General features: G+C 45.0%; 1 protein-coding gene across 4 annotated transcripts in view; it reads right to left on the bottom strand.

Moving 5' to 3' along the window:
• The window catches only part of Rilpl (Rab interacting lysosomal protein like), a 474,364-nt gene that overhangs the window by 16,854 nt on the left and 441,395 nt on the right, over positions 1-16,115 (bottom strand). The gene's annotated exons all lie outside the window — the stretch shown is intronic.

The raw sequence follows: 16,115 nt of genomic DNA, 5'->3' as shown, positions 1-16,115 counted from the left end.
TTATGGAGTTTAAGCAATAAGATTTTCAAAGGTACATGTTTCAATACATTCTGGATATTCCTCAGAACTGTTATTTACAACTGTCCCAGTAACCTGCTGTAAATTAGCCGAGGTTCATGGATGAGAGGCATAGCCTTTGCAATGGCACCTTTTGTATAATTGCAATGTATTTATCTTGTAATCTAACTCCTCTTATTATTTATCTTAACTATATTTCTTCTCTGAATAGAAATAACTTTCTATTAACTTAGGTCTTCTGCATGGTAAGACTCATTACAGTAATAAAAACAATAATGTTAACATTTTACGATGACCTTGTGGCTGAGCATGTAAGCAAATGATGCAACCAATCAGCCTTAGCTGAAACATTACCAACAACATTAAACAGCTAAGAGAATTATTTGATATGAAATGCAATCTACAAATAAAAAATGTGGTTGCTTAGGAGCACTTACTTTACAGAGAGGAGGGATATAAGGATCCCAACTACCAACTCAACCTTCTGCCTCAAAATCTTTATGTTTAAAAGAGTGACTAGGAATGCTGGATTGCAAAGTTTCAGCAGCAGAATAATCTAAAGTAATTGAAGAAATCAAGGGTTTTTTTTTACTCAGTAAGACTTGGTTAACATCCAGATCCCTTACTGAATGAAACACTATTACTACTGGACCAGGTTAGGATAAGCAACCGGGCAGGTAAGTTAGACTGCCTACAATTAAAGACTCGATGACCTTTTGAAATTAGCAAAGGAATCTAAATAAGTTAAGAGATTTTAAGGCTCACCACAAACAAAACTAGGCTGGTTAAGTGTATATCAAAGAAAGAGTCTGGCTTGGCATGTCGTTATCAACTCAGCTATAAATAACTAGCCTAGTCTTCTCTGGATTTTCCCTTCAACTAAAAGTAAGTTCCAAGCACTTGAACTTGAAACATACTTTCCTTGAGAGGAACAGTGACCAAATGCACTCCTCACAATTGTTAAATAAAACACAGTACTATCCTTGTACAGTAAAGCTAACTAATCCAGAGAATGAATACTTGAAACTTATCACAGCAGGGAATGGGATATAACTTATGATTACCAAACTGATAGAAAAATTAATAACATAGGTCCCCCTGACGTTTCGCTTCTTGTTGATAACCGCAGAGGTATATTGTTGCTTTGCTCAAGGAATGTGTCTGTTGAAAACAAAATATGGGATGTGTTTGGAGAAGAAGCAATATGAATATCAGGGGAAGTTCATAGAACTAAAGTGGTGTGTATTCTTGTAAGAGCTAATATGGCTTAAAAGAAAGCCCCTGGTATTATATGGAAGGCAAGGTATTGTTTGAATGTGAGAAACTGTCCGTTAAGTAATTTGACTAGCACTTGTTTTGACTGCAAAGCCTATATATTTATATGTCATGACAGAACTAGGTCGATGGTTAAAAAATACTTTTTGGGCTCAGGACATGTCGTCCTGATGGAAGGCTCCTTCAGTAGCTTCCTAGGGTATATTTGACTACAGTGGATATTCCCAGAGAATTAAACTAAAGGTCTCCAGAATTCTATCTTCTGGCGCGAATATCCCTAAAGTTGCCTTTTAGGATATCGCATATTAACAGGGGACGTATTCTTGACACGCCACATAGCTATCTGCACCCCACATAGTGTTTACGCTTCGAGGGGGAAGAAGTGGCAAGATAAGGGAGGAGCCGTTACAAAGTTCTCCTCCTCCGTTACTGTTATGTGCACTTGGATGACGTCATACCCGTCGCCATCTTGGATGACGTAGTATCCGCCCGCCATCTTCATTCCTTTCGCTGTAGCGTCCCAACCAGGTGTTTTTTCCCAGTTCTTCCGCAATATCGGATATCATGTTGCAATCTTCAGCTTCTTCTACCTCTGGAAAGTTGAGTACTCACCTCTTATATCGTATAAATGCAGCTCTATCAGTAAAGTAAAGTTTTTCTCGAAATAATTAGGGATTTGCTTTTGTGGCAGAGCTCTTGCCTAGACTGGAGGCGCCTCGGCGCTGTCGTTCACAACGCATGCTTTATTTAGTTAGCCAGAATGACCTTTCCGGTTTTATAGCTTCTATCTTATTAGCTATTTAGTCTTCATTGCTAGGAATTAGTTATATTATGCCGTTAGTACTCCTTAGTTTCGGCGTATGCATAGCCGAATTACTGTTCCTAGGCTCCCTAGCCTAAATGCCTTAGGTTACTTTCATGCATGATATAATAAGTGTTCCTGGTGTTATTTAATCTAAATGAAGATATTAGGCAAATTATATACATAAGATATTTGGATTGCATATGATTTCCTCTCCCATTATCGTATACCAAAAGTTTCGATGAATCAGGTAGTCGATCTCTATGCCACTAGGCTAGTAGCCTAGTGGCTTTAGTATACTTTCACACATATCCCCGGTTACCTTTATGTATAAGGTAATCTCTTCCTCCCTCTGCGGGTAACCCACGGTTACAATCCTAGCCGTTCCTGCCCTGAATTGTCATTCGGGTAAGGTTAGGCTAGGGTGTTTCTGGCCCTTTCCAATCCATGGCTGATGAGTTTGAGTTTGGGTCAGAACCTCAGAGTACCTGTCGTGTGCCTCCAGCTCCCCCATAGGATGAATGTATTCTCCTATTGGACATGGTTGATAGGCATAGGGGGCCTTGCCCCCATAGACTGCACTTGAAGGGGTCTGAGATCCCCTTTGCCCTGTAATCTAGCGACTAGTCCTTTGTTTGGAGAATGTGGGGCTGAAGGATATGAATATCCTTTGGCCTAGTTTAGGCAAGCATGGGGATTCTGTTTCTTATAGTTTAGGATGGCTTGATGATGCCAGTCCCTTTACTACACTAGCCCTCCCTGGCTGGAGAATGTACTCTCCCTATACCTAGGATGACAGTACTGATACAGAGTTCCCTTGTTGTCTAACGAGGACGGCTTACACCAGCTCTTCACCCTCTCCTCCCAGGACCCTTTTCCCCTACCTCTCTCTGTCCTTTGGTGATGGCCTAGCCATCACACCCCTGTCCGCTGTCCTACAATCCCACCTAGTGCCGGCGGGTTGTAGGGCCAGCCTGGTCTTTCGCCTGTTGGGTCTAACCGTTCAGCTTCCCTCTTGCATATCTCGCTACGGGATTGCTGTTATGGCGAGCCTAACTGCCGGCAGAGACCCCCCTCGTGACTTTAGAGTGTTCTTCAGTCCTCCCTTGGACTGCCATCCGCTGCCTCTGTCCGTCTGTTACCGGCATGGCTGCGGATGGATGGAAGCCTGATCACTAACATGCTCTCCCCTTCCATTTGAACCCTCCTTCCAGAGGAAGGCATAGTCGGGGTGGCGGCAACTCCCGTCACTAATTGCTTTCTCTCTCTCTATGGGCTAGTCGACTGCCGGCCGGCCACCAGCCCTGCCGGCAGAAGGCAGGTAGGGTTGGTGGTCTGCCAGCCATTAGCTCACTGTTACTGTTGACTCTTCCGGCGGCAGCCGGCAGTGTACGCCTAGGCCACTACTCAGTCACATTGTATGATGGCTGGGCTGGTGTGCCTTCAGCCGGTAGCCTACCGACTGCCGATATACTGCCGGCAGTTCGAAGGGTCGCCAGAAATTCGGCAGACCGCCGGCGCCACAGGAGGCTAGTCCACTACCCAGCCACATTGAATGATGGCCAGGGCGGCGGGCCTACTGCCGGCGACGTGCCGGCGGGCTGCTACCTATTTAAACACTTGAGTTTCTGTGCCAGTTGAGCTATCCTGAGTACTATCCTTGCCGAAGGCATGCCGGCAATGTCTATTGTATGGGAATATAAAATAGTACATCTGTAGTATTGCTATATACCTCAGACAGAAAACTATAGTATATATTTCTGGGTCGACCTGTGACGCCCGGTGAAAAGGGTCCTTCTTTACACTTTTCTGATATAAATACTATACTTCCAAATATACCAGAGAAAGTTAAAAGTATGGAATGCAGAGGTTACTACCCTCGCGCGAGCACCCAGTGGGCGTCGTGTATAAAGCAGGGACGTGTGAAAACCACTATTCACAGGCTGTCTTCCATTTAGATAATTCCTTCATCAAAGAGAAGGGCCGTAACAGAGGCCCTAGCTACCTTACCTGAGCCACTCTACAGACGCCCGACACTAGCGACATCTGTACTTCATCCTTCTGTTGGACTTCGTAAGCGCCGTATTCTTCATTTTTGTGCTGCTTGGTTTTTCACTGTTTCGTGAAGTTTTTCATCATGGCCGAAGCTCTTCTTGCTCCTGCACCAATGTTAAGTACCATAGATTGTTTTTGACAGATTTTTTAGTACCGGGCTAGTATTAACTTAATTCTTTTTAGTGTTTTTAGTGCGACCGGCTTTTTGCCTTCCACAGCGTTGGCAGCCATTGTTAGTGTTTACGTTATTACGTCTGTTATCTTGTTATGCCCGTTTGGTACTTTTGTCACTTAGGTTCATTATCTTTTTATACTCCTGGCTGTGTGCCATATGTTTTTATATTTTGAACCATATTTTATTAATCTTGGTACTTTTTATCACTTACGAGTCCATATTCTAGTTGAATGAAGAATAGTGTTCGGGGCTTTATTATAGTTGAGTTTTTACCTTTTGGCGCTATTATATTTTCGCCTGTTTCACTCTTTTGTGTTCTCGTTTCGCTATTCTTCGTTCCTTACTATTTATGTTTTGTTTTGATCATGGACTATTATGTGTATTTATTTAAGGTTCGTTTTAGTTTTTGCCGTAGTAACCACGAGAGAGAGAGACTGGAGTTCCCGTTTCCTGTTCATCCAGTTACGTGTCTCCCTCTCTCTCTCTCCCATTTATTTTAGTTATCCATAGTACGAGAGGCTGGAGTTCCCGTTTTCTGTTCATACAATCACGGGTTCTCCCTCTCTCTCTCTCTCTCTCCCCTTGCGGGAATTACGCATTAATTTTATTATTTACTGTTTTCCTATGGTTACTTTTAATTTATTTGTCGCTAGTGTTCCCTAAATAGGTCCTGTCGTGTGTGAGTCTATTGTATTGGTTATTTGGCTGGCCCAGAGCCACCATTAGTTCCCCCACCCCCTTGTTCCATCCTTTCCCCGCTACAGCCTTGGGAGCTGGGTCTGAACCCCTATCCCACTCCGCCATGAGTTCCATGCCATGAGCCGGGAACACGTACCTTTCTGTTATTCTTGTGCACTCCTCCGGCAGGGTTTCGTCCCCTTGGCGGTCCCTTGCACTTGGACTCCGGCTTCGGCCCTCCCCACACGACTTATTCTTCATCCCTCCGGGAGTTCTCCTTCAGAGTTCTTTCGTAGATCATGCTACTTTTTTAGATATAATATATATGGGTATTTATTCTTTCAAGGACCTACCATCGGATCTCCGGCATCCCCGGAGATCTCCCAATCACTAGTCACTATTCTCATGTAATTACTAAGAGCTCAGGCTCACTTACTCCGTCACACTGCGAGATGTGTTTTCTTTTATAATTATAGTAATTACAACGGAGCTCCGGCTCTCTTGTGTACGAACCTTAGATCACAATTATTCTCAGACTCTATAACTTACCTTGTTATATCAGAGTTTCCGAGAGCATCCACACTTATGTCTCCTTTTTTTATTACAGAAAGTTCGCTGTGCTGCCAAGGGCTGCTCCGCCTCATTTAGTGATCCGGTAGGCCGGTCTCACGCTCACTGTGCCATCCCCTTCGTCCGTGAACCGGGCCAATCCCCTTACATGGTGTGGTTCCCAGAGGCATGCACATTGTGCTATGACCTTTCGTCCATCCTGTGGAATGACGATGTGAGTATTTTCAATAGTATTTTTAAGGTTATAACATATTTTCGATGAATTTAATTTGTTACATTGTGATACTGAAACTATTTACCTTTCAGAGTATTTTCTCCTTCAATCTCTTTAATATTCTCACCACCTTCAGGCCGACGAGGATGCCCTCTGGACCGCAAGAACGAGCCTCCGATCTTGGGTTTCGGGCTTTGGGCGTAACGCTCCCTCCGGATCTCCCTACCACCTCGACGATGACATGGCCTCCTGTCTCTTTCCGGGCTCCTCCTCAGCTGCGGTTCCCTCAACCTTGGCTACTCCTAAAATTGAAGCCATCAGGGCGACTAACCCTCAGGACGATAACCAACTATCAGGAGACGTCTCTGCCATGAATTTCAATGTTGAGCCCATGGACGAGCAGGTAAGTGGTGCTGAGTTGGCAGACCCTTTTCTCTCGTCTTCTCTTTCTCCTGCCTCTTCTTTCCTCGGCTTCAATAAGCCCCAGGCTTCTACCTTGGATCCCTCTCTCTCTGTACGACCCAAGGTAAAGCCCCTACGCAACTACAAACCAAAGTCTCATACTTCAGCTTCGCCATCTATGTCTCCGGTCCCAGGACCTTCCACTACTCCTGACATCCCTATGGGATCAAAACCTTCTCAACCTTCCAAGAAAGGCAAGTCCGCTAAAGCCAAGGCTTCGTCGGTGGGTAGTTCCTCGGAACCCCCGTTGACAGAGATGATAAAGGAGATAGTTCATACTCAGATGCTACAACAATCTGGGGTAATAACGGAGCTGAAGGACATGGTGGCCAATCTCCTCCGTGTGGGAAATCACGCGGCGCCTCCAGTAGCCTCAGACTCCTCTAAGTTCCCTCCTTTCGAAAAGAACAACCCATGGAGGTTTGCTAAACATGCACCCTACATAGATGGTGCATTAACACTAGGGGGCTTAGGGACCCGCCCTCTAGATGATCTTGAGTTTTACCCTGCGGGGCTTCAGTTCCCCTTCAATGGTTTCGTCCGGCTGAAGGAACATGCCCTTGTTAGGATGGATAAAGTCCCTAAAGAGACTGTAATCTTTCCTAAGGAGCAAGACCAAGCTTTCTGGGCTCAGACTCTTGCTGAATGGGGTTGCATCAACTCCAAACTGACCCCCCATAAGGGTTCATATACGATTTTTACCACTCCTCAATCCGTCCCGTCTCCTCTTACTGATAAAGTGGCCGAGTTGACGATCCAATCGGCCAAGGAAGGCTCCCCTATGCCTGTCCTTAAGGAGACGGACCCCACCTCAATGCTTCTTCCGGTCGCCTCCGCCCTTTGGAATGATGCCTCCGCTACCTTTATGGTGGGAAAGTTCGACCCGGACTGCACCTCATCTCTCTTCTCTGAGAAGCTCCCCAAGTTACTAGATCACCTTCTCAAGTCAGAGTTTGACGCTAGAAACAGACTCGCTAGATCTCTTCATTCCATGGTCTCGACAGAGATGTTAGTCTCCCTATACCCAGATGAGACTCTATTCCGGGTGTTCGCTAAGAAACTCCTCCTGATGTTCCAGGTCGACCTGCACGATTTCTGGACATCTCAGATATACTGCAGGAAGCATGTTCTGGGTGAGGCTTCCATTAGGCATGACCCGAATAGACTCATAGCCTCCTCCTGTTGGGACAAAACTCTGTTTCCACAGGGGGAAGTAGACAAAGTCCTACAAGATGCAGCACGGGCTAACCAGAACTTGCAAGTGAGATGGGGTCTTTCGACCAAAAGAAAGGAAGAATCAGGGAAGCAGTCTTTCTTCAAAAAGAAACAACGCTTCACCCCGTACAAGACCAACCGTGGACAGTTCCATCAATTCCAAGGCCCTCACTCGTCAACTCCTTCTACCTCTAAGATGGCCTCTCCGCAAACAGCTCCTCCACCGCAGATTGTATACCTTCCTGCTCCCCAAGGTACCCAACCTACCCCCATGGCTCCTAGGGTGCCCTCCCCAGCCTTCAATCCAACTTATGAAACCTCTAGTACCTTTCGAGGATACTCTAGAGGCGGCAATAGGGGTAGAGGTCAGTTCCGCCACCGAGGCGGACGAAGAACCAGGGGTCCTCGTGGAGGACGTGGATCTAAATTCACCCCCTCTCAATGAAGGGAATCAGGTAGGAGGGAGACTATATCACTTCCGGGACCAATGGACCTTCAGTCCTTGGGCCCACAGCATAGTCTCGGAAGGCCTAGGTTGGAAATGGTCACAAGGATCTCCACCTCCAGCAGTGACCTTCTTCCAGAAACCAACTCCAATCTTGGAGGAATACACCACAGAATTACTCAAGAAGAAAGCAATAAAGAGAGTACGGTCACTGAAATTTCAAGGGTGCCTGTTCACAGTCCCCAAGAGGAATTCGTCGGCGTTGAGAGTAGTCCTGGATTTGTCAAAACTGAATTCTTACATTCTTTGCGACAAGTTCCGTATGCTGACTGTCTCGCAGGTGCGGACCTTACTTCCCCGTGGGGCCGTCACCACCTCTATCGGTCTTACAGACGCCTATTATCATGTCCCAGTAGCACGGAACTTCTCCCCTCACCTCGGCTTCCGCCTAGGCAAGAAGGCCTAGGATTAATAATGAGAAAGGTCACAGCAATTGGCTGGGCGGGATTCACAAGTATGTGTCTTTCCTAATTCTTTTCCAGCTTACCTATCTTAAGCTTACACTAAGAAAGGATTTAATATTATAATAATTAACATGATTTTAAGTCTACTGTGATAGACTCCAATATACTCATATTCTTTTCCTCTCTATACAGGAGGAGTACGTCCAGTGTGAGAGTGCGTTTTGCAGCATACGTTGCAGGGACTTCTATGGACATCTGGGGTGCCGGATGCACTCCCATTGCTCCATTACCAAGGGGTCTCTCAAGTACTGGGACCCACAGGCGTGCACCACGTGCAAGGGCCTGCTACGTGAGGGGTTTAAGTCTTCCCAGTCTGCGGAGTCAAGGGATAACGCTCGGGAGAAACTACGCAAGTGGGTGCGTGGTTTCCAGAAGAACGCCACGGGGCCTTATCTTCCCAGCGAGCGCATGAGAGCCATGCTTTTCCCTAGGGCATCTGCGGATGTCGTAATCCCTCAACCTCACCCTGAGATCCCATGCATCCAGCTGACGATCGATTCGGATGTCTCGGATGCAATGAAAGACATCCACATTGAAGATGACATGATGTCGGAGGTGTCAGAGGACACCGAGAAGGACCTTTTGGCGGATGGCCAAGAAGAGGAGTCTACTGTGGCTCCAAAGTCGGAAGAGGAGGATGTGGCATCCCTCTCAGTGCCGTCGACTCCTGCCCCGGAACCGGTACCTTCTACTTCGTCCACTTCCCTACCTACGAAGTCGGACGATACCATGGCTGTCATTCAGGCCATGATGGCGATCTTCTTGCTCTCAATACCATGGTTTTTCTCTTCGCGGAAAAATCCTTCAAGGCAGTGGAAGCGGGGAAGCCTTGCCCTACCCTCGAGAAGTGTAGGCCCCTCTCCCTAGCTCTGCCACCTGACGATAAAGACTGGAAGGACATCCAGTTGACCTTCTCAGTCGGGAAGTTGGAGGCTGACATCGCTGGACGCCAGTTCAGCGAGAACCTCCCCAAGCTATCCGATTTTCTACTCCGTAGAGAACAGGATACAAAGGAGAGACTGGCTGCTTCTCTCTCTCTCCAGGTGTCCATGGAGACAATGGCCGGGGAACAGAAGACCCCGGACATGTTTATGGTCCTAGTCAAGACTCACTTGGCAACTCTGACGAATGACGTTTATAGCTTTGTCAGGGCACGACGGGCGTGCAGGGAGTTCATGTTCGCGTCTGCGACTGTCAAGCACGAACCTAGGAAGTTGATTTCTTCCAACATATGGGGAAAGGATCTCTTCCCCTCTGATTTGGTCAAGGAGATCGTCGACAAGGCCGCCACGGAGAATAGGAACCTTCTCCAGAAGTGGGGCATGTCGGCAAAGAGAAAGTCTTCTCCGGATGAGGATCCCCAGCCTAAGACGACTTCCAAAAGACTAAGGCTGCCACCTCGCCCAGCAAAGCGACAACTTCCCGTGACCGCAACGCCACAGCTAGTGGCGCAGGCCCAACCCAACTTCCAACTGGTACCCCAGCAAGTGATGACTCAGTCACCAGCCTTTACTCCCGCTTACGAGAGGCAGTCTACTACCTTTCGTGTGAGGGGCAGAGGCTCAGGAAGAGACTCCTATAGACGTCCCTCCAGAGGGAGAGGAGGTAGAGGGGGGGGGGCAAGTGGTCGAGGAGGCAAGTCCTCCGGAAACAAGAAGCAATGATTTGCTTCCGTTAGGAGGAAGACTCCGTCTCTTCCAGGATCGTTGGACCTTCAATCCCTGGGCCCACAGCATCGTCTGGACTAGGCTGGAGCTGGAAGACATCACCACCAACATTTCCACAATTCATCCAATACTCCACCCCCATTCTGGAAGAATATTCCCAAGAACTCTTGAACAAGAGTGTGATCAAGAGAGCAAAGTCCATCAAATTTCAGGGAAGACTGTTCTATGTTCCCAAGAAAGACTCCGACAAACTCAGAGTCATCCTGGACTTGTCCCCTCTCAACAAGTTCATCGAGAGCAACAAGTTCAAGATGGTATCCCTTCAGCACATAAGGGCCCTATTGCCGAGAAAGGCAAACACAGTCTCCATAGACATGGCGGACGCCTATTGGCACATCCTGATGAATCGCCAGATCTCCCCCTACCTAGGATTCAGGCTTCAAAAAAGAAAGTACACTTTCAGAGCCATGCCCTTCGGGCTCAACATAGCCCCAAGGGTCTTTACGAAGCTTGCAGAGACTATCGTTCAACAACTTCGCCTACAGGGCGTCCAGGTAATGGCCTACCTGGACGATTGGCTGGTGTGGGCAGCATCAGAAACGGAATGCCTGCAAGCATCCAAGAAAGTGATCCAATTCCTGGAACATCTAGGATTCAAGATCAACACCAGAAAGTCTCGACTATCTCCGGTTCAGATGTTCCAATGGCTAGGCATACATTGGGACCTACAGTCACACCGTCTCTCCATTCCGTTAAAGAAGAGGAGGGAAATAGCGAGGTCTGTCAAGAGACTCCTCAAATCCAAATGGATTTCAAGACGTCAACAGGACCCTGTGCTCAGCTCCCTCCAGTTCGCTTCAGTGACAGACCCAGTGCTGAAAGCACAGCTAAAAGATGCATCAGGAGTCTGGAGAAGATACGCATCAAACGCTCGAAGAGATCTCAGAAGACCACTCCCGTCTCGGCTTCGATCATTCCTCAAGCCATGGTCGGAGGCCAGCAAGTTCAAGAGGTCAATGCCTTTACAACTGCCTCCACCCTCAGTTACCATCCACACGGACGCATCGCTGGAAGGATGGGGGGGTCACTCCCATCAACGCAAGACTCAAGGAACTTGGTCCTCCCTGTTCAAGACGTTTCACATCAACATCTTAGAGGCCATGGCAGTCTTCCTTGCACTGGAGAGATTGTCTCCTCGTCCCTCAGCCCACGTGTGACTGACTTTGGACAGCGATGTAGTGGTCAGATGTCTGAATCGTCAAGGCTCACGATTGCCTCAACTCAACCAAGTGATACTAGCCATCCTCCGCCTAGCGGAGAAGAGGAGATGGCACTTATCAGCAGTTCACCTTCAAGGGTTCCGCAATGTGACAGCGGGCGCTCTATCAAAGATAGCTCTGATAGAGTCAGAATGGTCCCTAGACGCAGAATCATTCTCCTTCATCTTACGACAAGTCCCGGAACTGCAGATCGACCTCTTCGCAATGAGCGACAACAAGAAACTTCCTCGATACGTGGCCCCGTAAAAGGACCCTCGTGTGGAAGCAGTGGACGCCATGTCCTTGGACTGGAACAGATGGACCAGGATTTACCTGTTCCCTCCGCCCAACCTTCTGCTCAAGGTCCTCACCAAGATGAGATCCTTTCAAGGAACGGACGCCCTAGTGGCTCCCAAGTGGCCCCGGAGCAGCTGGTTCCCCCTGATTCTGGAATTACAACCGAAGCTGATTCCACTGCCGGAACCAGTTCTGTCTCAACAAGTTCAGAAGTTGACTGTCTTCGCTTCATCACAGAAAACCAAAGCCCTTCATCTCATGATTTTCTCTCCCTTGCCGTAAAGGAAAGGTTTGGAATCTCGAAGAAAAGCCTAGACTTCTTGGAGGAATATAAGTCAAAATCTACCAGAAGGCAAAGAATCCGAAGGAAATCTCGATGGATTTCTGCCTGTCTTTCTTTATCCACCTTCATGAACAAGGTTTAGCAGCCTACATGATTTCTATGAGTAAATCTGCCCTGACAAGACCCTAGCTATATACCTTCCAAATAGATTTGTCTAACGAAACCTTCAATAAGGTGCCGAAGGCCTGTGCTAAACTTAGACCAGCGGCCCTTCCGAGACCCATTTCATGGTCTCTTGACAAAGTGCTACATTTTGCCTCAGGCTTGGACAATGAGACTTGCCCTCTGAAAGATTTGACCCAGAAAGTTATTTTCTTGTTTGCTTTAGCCTCGGGGGCTAGAGTTAGTGAAATTGTGGCATTATCTAGGGAAGAGGGCCACATCCGGTTCGCTGACACGGGCGAGCTCACCTTCTTTCTTGACCCAACGTTTCTCGCCAAGAACGAGTTACCCTCAAAAAGATGGGGTCCCTGGAGAATCTGATCTCTGAAGGAAGATGTCTCTGTGTCCAGTGGAGAGTCTAAAGGTCTATCTTCGCAGAACTTCAGACTTCGGGGGAGGACAACTCTTCAAAGGAGAAACATCGGGGTTAAACCTGTCACTTAAACAACTACGGGCAAAGATCACCTACTTTATTCGCAGAGCGGATCCTGACAGTACACCCGCAGGTCATGATCCTAGGTAGGTCGCCTCTTCCCTGAACTTTTTCCAACTAATGGACTTCGAGAGTCTTCGCTTATTTACTGGATGGAAGTCATCCAGGGTGTTCTTTAAGCACTACGCGAAGCAAGTGCAAGAAGTCAAGCGATACGTGGTGGCGGCAGGTAGTGTTCTAAAACCTGCCGCTTAGTGCTGCGAGGAACAGTGAATTTTATGGGACTTGAAATTCTATGGGTGTATATGTTGGCCCTAGTGCACAACATAGTAGTGATTGTCATCATGATGACGATACGGACTGTTCTAATATACTAAGATGATATAACAGACTGAGCACTAGTGCCGCGAGTTTTTTACACGAGTTTATATTGAGACATTCTCAAAAAGACATTACAATTCCATACGGAAATTGAAGTATGTGGCAAGTTTTCCTTTTCAGGTACTACAAATATTTCTGTTTATGTTAATGTGCCTATGTTATCTAATTGATTTTCAATTATAAATTTACATTATTTACATGTATGCTCAAATTTTACATCATTTACATGTACGCTCATCCTCATTTATTTTATATAAATGGGTAATGGTTTTATGCATCTTATTTCGCCCTAAAACATCATAATAAAGCCTATGAGAGTATTTTCTACCCTTCTGCATGACGTGTTAAACAATAATGCTACCTATGTTCCTACGCTTACGCAAACCTCTCCAGCGAAATGCAACTGTTCCGACACTTGATACAAACTCGGGTTACCGACATGCAATGAGACCTGCATGTCCCCTTTGACTGCTGGGTTGGTTCAGTATAACATGAAACTTCGAGACTTTTCCAGAGTCTGGTTTGACTCTTCCCTGTAGGGGGCAGGAAGCACTAACATTCTACATGTTAAGCGGATATGACTATAACGGTGTTATCATAGGTCTCTTAGGTCCTAAAGACCAAGGAAATATTGTCTGGAAGTCGAAGGCACAACTGGGAAATCCACAGTACATTAATGCTCTGGTAAACTTCCATCAGGACGACATGGCCTGAGCCTAAAAAACGGATTTTGAGCGAAGCAAAAAATCTATTTTTGGGTGAGATAGCCACGTCATCCTGATGGACCCGCCCTCCTTTCCATGAAAGACCTTAGCAGGCTCCCTCCCTATCTTACTGTATCTGGAGGTACTGGCCGAACGCTAAAAGGAATGAAGATGGCGGGCGGATACTACGCCATCCAAGATGGCGACGGGTATGACGTCATCCGAGTGCACATAACAGTAACGGAAGAGGAGAACTTTGTAACGGCTCCTCCCTTATCTTGCCACTTCTTCCCCCTCGAAGCGTAAACGCTATGTGGGGTGCAGATAGCTATGTGGCGTGTCAAAAATACGTCCCCTGTTATTATGCGATATCCTAAAAGGCAACTTTAGGGATATTCGTGACAGAAGTTAGAATTCTGGAGACCTTTAGTTTAATTCTCTAGGAATGTCCACTGTAGTCAAATACACCCTAGGAAGCTACTGAAGGAACCTTCCATCAGGACAACATGACTATCTCACCCAAAAATAGATTTTTTGCTTCGCTCAAAATCCATTTTTACTACTACATAAGCAATGTGTAATTTTGAAATCCATGTAGCAACTGCTTATGATGTTTTAGGCCTATCCATCATACAGTTGAAAACCAATACATTTATCAGCCATTTCCTTTAGAAAAAAAAATGGTTTCAGAATGATTAGATTTTCTAAATTGATTATTTTCTTTTTATCTAAAAAAATGGGAGATTGATAGAAAATAAAATTCGCGTTTACGTAAACAATCATGCATTTTGTAGATATTGGTTATGCAACTTCCAGGAAAAAAAGGAAACTTAAGTTTTATTAAAATTCTGTTCCTTCAATCAAAAGGCAAATATCTATACTTAAAACTGTATGAAAAGAAGTGCAGACTATAAGGAAAGTTATCAATTAGAAAATACAAAGAAAAGTACTGTAACTGGAAACCTCTGACAGTAACTTTTTTATTGTACTTCATGAATATTTGTATAAATTTATATACCTTTACCAATACAGCAAAGGAGACTTAACAGGAAAAATAGGTAGAGAAATAGTTGCAAATGGGCTTAAGAATCCCTAATGATCACAAAGGAAAGCAAGAACTATTACTCATGCATAAGAGAGAAAAGATTTTAGGAATAGGAAAAAGTAAAGGGTTGTTCTGACCCAGTAGGAGGAATAAGAAAGGTGATGTTAATTCATAACTTTACTTAAATAGATAAAAAACTAAACAATGACAATCTCATTTTCAATGACAAGACAAGGTAATAAAGTATAATGAGGAAAACAACACAAGAAAAGGGGGGGGGGGGTTCCCTCAAATGCATTGCATATCTTCTTCCGAATCAGTATTTAACCCTATGAAATCCACATAACATGTACTGTACTGTATAAGTTTCCTACCGTTTTTCAAACAGTCCTAACATAAATAACCACGGGGAAAAATTATACTGTAATCGTGTGCAAGACAAAATACCTAGCTATTCGTATATACAGTACATAATTAACGTAATCTACTTGCAACATAGATGCCTGAACTTAAAAGTGAGTAAAGATCAGGGAATACTGATGAATACATTGTACTCCATCAGATTATTAATGTGGAAGCACTCCAAAAACGATGCGGGTCACTGTAATTCTAAAATTCTTGTTTACGGTCATCTTTAAATTCAGAAGTAATAGGTTGTATGTTGTGGAATAATGAACGGCAATATTTATACATAATTTTTAACATTTCATGAATTTCTATGAGTAGCTTGTAGATTATATTCATACTGTACTCACTGCATACATATTTGATGTTTTTATCAGATAAACATATTTAATCCATAAAGTAATGTAAAGGTGAAGGAACACTATTGTTCCAAAATATATTGTTACACTATATATGTACAAGGCTACAGTCTGGAGCTAGAGGTGGGTTACCATTTCAACCTTTCAGGATTCATTTAATTAGAATTAAAAAAAAAACACAACGGCAGAATTTACTCCTTACATTATGATCTGAATTAAATTTTTCAAGGTTGATTTTAAAAGGATACTTTTATGAAGTTCAAAGCACCTTGTAATTTCAGATTGTACATATGTCATAAGATTTCAATACTGCACCAGATTTGTTTAAAAACTTATCCCAAAAAAAGCCAATAACGATGGGGTGTTATGTTTGTTTATGCAAATAACATTTTCTCCATCAATCACTTTCCCATATTGTCACATTATGGCACTTTTTCTATCACAGGTTGCACGTGGCACAAAAATCAGCAAGTTTTTATAATGCATCTAGCCATACTATCCCAAAGTTAGTATACCATTTCAAAGTTAGTCTACTCTTCTCAGTTACTTTTTCAACTTTACAGGAGAATAAAACAGGTTACAATTAAAGTGATCAGAATAAATAAAGAGTTAAGTCAAACTAGGTTG

This window comes from Palaemon carinicauda, chromosome 8 (assembly GCF_036898095.1).
Source record: "Palaemon carinicauda isolate YSFRI2023 chromosome 8, ASM3689809v2, whole genome shotgun sequence".
Taxonomy (NCBI): Eukaryota; Metazoa; Arthropoda; class Malacostraca; order Decapoda; family Palaemonidae; genus Palaemon; species Palaemon carinicauda.
The sequence above is the reverse complement of the archived record's forward strand: the minus strand, read 5'-3'. Positions and strand labels throughout refer to the sequence as shown.